We start from the raw sequence: 4,864 nt of genomic DNA on the forward strand, positions 1-4,864 counted from the left end.
TGACCACCCAGCACTCCTGGCCTCCACCCTCCATCTGTGAGAAGGCAGGAAGAGGAACTCAGAGAAACTGCTTTCCTAAGAGACCCCAACAAGTCCAGGGTGTGACCTCCTGCTGGGTAGCCAGAGTGGTACTCACCCAGTGCTCAGCAGTCCCAGCAGGGGAGGCTGAGAGTTGAACTTCCAGCAGTGTGAAACACCAGGAGCAGCTCCTCTGGGCTCTGCCTTTCATCGTACATAAGAAGCTGTCGCTTGACTTATGATTTGGCTCTCTCACTTAACATTTGCAAAAGAAAACCCCAAACTTAAAACCTAAAAGTAATTTTAAAAATCAATTAATGTGAGGCACAGGCAATTATTTTCTTGAGCCTCTAGAAAACTCAGTATTGCTAAAAGTAGTTTGCTTGTTTTATGGGGATAAAAAGAATAAAATTTTAATTAGTGTTTTTCATGAGTCAACCAGCTGACACACACCTTTTCCTTTTAAAAACAAACAACTGAGACTTTTCCCATCCAGCATCTCTCCTCTCGCCACTGCTTCCCTTCTCCCCACCCTAATTTCTAGGCTTTCTCAGATTTTCAGAAACCTTGTGTGATAAGATGTTCAACATTTAGTCATCTCCCTAAAATATATCTTTCCTAAATTATTTGTGGATGTCAGCTAACTTAAACACTGAGTGAGTAAAGGAACCTCTGTTTGGCACCAAATGCATGTTAGATGCTTGGTCATTTCTTATTTCACTTGGCTTTGTTGGACTGTTGTAGTGATTCCTCAAAATGGATAGAGTCATTAATATTATTGCCACTGTGGAATGAAAGAAAATTGAACCTCAGAGTAGGTAGCATGCTACACTGGGATCCTGTTACATTTTAAGTAGGAAGTGTCTCTCAAAGACACATGGACTGGGGGGGTTGATCCCCAACACAGCAATATTCAGAGATGGGGCCTAGCAATGTCATTAAATGGTAAGGATACTGACTTCATCAATAGATTCATCCACTGAGGAGTTCATAGCTGAATGTGCCCTTAGGAGGTAAGGCTTTGTTGGAGGAAGTAGACTTGTGGGGGCTTGATCTGGAAGAGTCTATTCTTGTCGCAGACCCTGTCCCCCTCTCTGGCTGTCTTTCTGCTTCTCTAATTCTGGCTGTCACAAATTGAACACCTTTCTTTGGTCAGGCTTTTCTACCATGATGTTTTTGCCTTCTCACAGGACTAGAAGCAACGGAGCTCAAGGGAACACAGATTGAAATCTTTGAAACCAAGACCCAAAATGAACCTTTTTAAAAAAGTTGTTTATGTCAGATATTTTGTCCCAGAAATGAAATACTGATAAATAGAGATCCAAAGCCTTAGTTTCTAGTTGTGGCTCTGTCATCCAGTTTCCCTTCTAATTCTAAGGTTTTTCCTGTGACAATTTAATTGTGCAAAAGAACAAAAGAAATGGCTTATGTCTATGATCTGTATTTCTTTCACTTCTTTTCTGTGGATAATGACAAAGAATGGAACTGACCAACTAAAAAAAGATTAGTGAGCAAAATGTATCCTGATCAGCCAGTTGCTCAATAATGCCATGATTTCCCTGGGTGGGCCTCATACCTGACTATTCTCTGAAATACTGGTACATTTTGAAATAAGCCTGTGCCATTACAATTGCTGAATGTCTATTAAACAAACAAACAAAAAAATGAGATCTAAAAAATACCTCATGCACATTGAAAAGTTGAAAACAAATCCCAGCACTCAAGAGGGTGAGGTAGGAGTATTGCTATGAGTTTAAGGCTATCTGGGCTACACAGTGGGTTCAAACCCAATCTGTATTACAAAGCAAGATCCTGTCTCAAAAGTGAAACAAACAAAACAAAACAAACAAAACAAAGCAAATGCAACAAAAACAAACAAGTGAAAACCAAAAAACCCCCAAAAGTTGAAAGCAAATTATCTTAAATTGTGTGACTTGCATCACCTTGAAATGATCTTAATTCATAGAGGAAGGCATCTCCTGATGCAAGATGAGAGTGTCAGGTCTTTTACCTCTAGTCTTTTACCCACAGCACCAAACTGATGTCAGGGTAGAAGTTGGGCAGTTCAGATCCTGGGCACATCAATTTTAGACTTGGAAGAACAGACACCTATTTACTCCAGTGGTAATTCTGACATTAATAACATTTCAAGAGGTCAGAGGGTCTTGACGGATGTATAATTTGTAGGAGAAGATAGTGTGTTGGGGGGAGGTAGAACATCAAGGTCCATCTGGGTCTCAATAAAGGCCCCAAAGATGAGCAATGAGATGCGTGTAAATGAAGGAAAAGGAAATAGAGCAGATGGATGAGAAACAATGTCAAATTTGTCAATAGATAGTGTGGGGGTGGCAGTTCAAGAAACAGATACCTATACATGTTGGGTCTTAATCATTTTTACCTCCCCTTCCCTTCCCTGTCTTCCCTTCTCCCCCATCCTCAGATTCCCTTCCCTTCACCACCAAGCACACCTCCCTGTTTTCTATCATCTTTTACTTTACTCTTTAAATTATTTATATTTTGGGTTTGCTATGTGAGAGAATCCCTGTGATATTTAACCTTCTGTGTCTGATTTATTTCACTTAGCAATATGTAATTATTATCACAAACATATACTAATACATAAAAGAACATATACATGAAAAAGAGTAATGATACTGGTGTAAGAGTACCCTGATAGAATTCTGGCTCTGTTACCAGCTCGTGGTTAATCATTTAATCTCGTTTAGTTTCATAGTATCTACCTCACAAGGTTGTCATGAGGATTAAGTAAGAAGATTCCTATGTCTCAGCATGGAGAGCTCGGTACATGTTATTGTTGGTGTGGGGTCAGGGATCAGGAGCAAGGCCTTCAGAGGAAAGTAATGGAGGTTTTGAACATGGGAATGCTAATTTTATGACACTGGGTGAATGCAATTGAATTTAGATGGAGGCAGGAAAACATTTTGGAGGTCGCTACAGTGATCTGGGTATGAGGTAATTGGGTCATGGCTTAGAATGATGTTAATGAGAATGAAAAGGAAAGGGTAAAAGTGACAGACATTTCAGGAATTAAAACTTTAGTAAATAAAGAGGAAAAAGAAAGGTAGGAGTCAAAATAACTTCTAGCTTTTGCACTTGGCTTACTAAAATATTGGCATCACTGAATAAATGGAGAAACTGGTTTTAGAAGAAGAATCCACCTGAGAAGTATGTCTTACTCTCCAGTATAGTGGGCCACTCCAATAGGCCTCCCCAGGGGGCATCAGAGCTATGGCTCTTCTAAAGAAAACTGACTACACTGACTATCTGAAGGTTCACCCTACATTCCTCAAGTTTCATTTGTGCTTTCCTTACATTTTTCTCTCTCATACATCCCGTAGTATTGTTTACTTAATGTTTAACTTTAATTTGACTTAAACTGATTTATTTGGCTTCAACTAAGCTATAATATTTGCGAAATCTCAGGCTGTCTGTGCTAGTTATAGTTTATCTAATAGACATTAAAAAAAATCATGACTGTTAAAATAGAAATATTCATCCACATACTTCCTAAAATCATTCCCAGTACCATCATTGTTATACATACATTTTCTGAAACAGGAATAAAGATGAAAGTTAAAGCCACACGGAGCACCGATTTTTCTCATGGAAATAGAATATTCAAAAGATCAGAGAGCTGAAGTGAGGGAGAAAAGGTGGCCAGAGATTTACAAAGAGAAATAAGATAGTATAACGTTATGCCCATATGTTGGGGCAGAGCAAGGAGAGTGGTCATGGGAAAATGTCAAAGAAAGGGTGATAAAAATGCCAATATCTAGAAGAATAAAATGCTGAGAAATTAATGATATCTAGAATTAGATAGAGTCAGAGGGGTCAGATTCTAGATATATTTTGAAAGTAAGTCAGGATGCATGGTTTGCTGCTGGTGGATTCAATATGAGATGTATGCAAAAGAGAAAAGAGGAAAAACAATCATGTTTGGGGCCTGAGCAATGGGAGTATTATACCCACTATTGACTGAGATACTGTGACTATTAATTAATGTAAACTTGACTGGGATAAGAAATGCCAGCAATTAGGAAAGCACTGCTCTGGGTGTGTCTGTGGGATAGTTCCAGAGATGACTGGCATGTTCTCCAGAAAACCAAGGGGGAAAGAGTCACTCTGGTTGTGACTGGCTCAACCCATAGGCTTGTAGCCTGAGTGGAATAAAAGGGTGTCTTAGTTACTTTCTTATCTCTGGGACAAAATATCCAACACCCACAACTTAAAAGAGGAGAAGGTTATTTTGGCCCATGGTGTCAGTCTGGGGTTGGCTGGCTCCTTGGCAGAAACAGGATAGCAGAGAAGTATGGCAGAGAAAAAGTATTCAACCTGTGACATCCTGGAAGCAGAGAGAGAAGGTAGGACCTGGGGACAACAATACACTTCCTAGATCTTTTCTTCAGTGACCTGTCTTTTCTGATCAGGTCCTACCTCCTAACAGCGTATTTAGTCATTGAACTCATTTGTGGATGAATCCATGGATGACTAGAGTGCTCTATGATTCAGTCACTTTCCAAACAACGCATGAAATTTTGGTGGTACGTCTAAGGTCTAAACCATAACAAAGGGGAAGGAGGAAGATGTTGGCATCCATTTTGAAAAGCTTTGTTCTGCTTGAGTGGGTGTGGCTTTTGCTGAAGTCACCTGTGGATATCAGTTCCCCGTTTATTCAGCCTTTCACCAAAGATTCGTAATAGCAACTCTCCAGGTTGCTTCCAGGCCTTCAGTCTCAGACTGGTAGTATATCCTTGACTCCTTTGTTCCACAGCTTCTAACTTCTGGACTGAACAGCAGCAGATTCTCTTACTCTCTATCACACAGA

The sequence above is a fragment of the Chinchilla lanigera genome, unplaced genomic scaffold, assembly GCF_000276665.1.
Source record: "Chinchilla lanigera isolate Chin_1 unplaced genomic scaffold, ChiLan1.0 scaffold00011, whole genome shotgun sequence".
In the NCBI taxonomy this organism is placed as follows: Eukaryota; Metazoa; Chordata; class Mammalia; order Rodentia; family Chinchillidae; genus Chinchilla; species Chinchilla lanigera.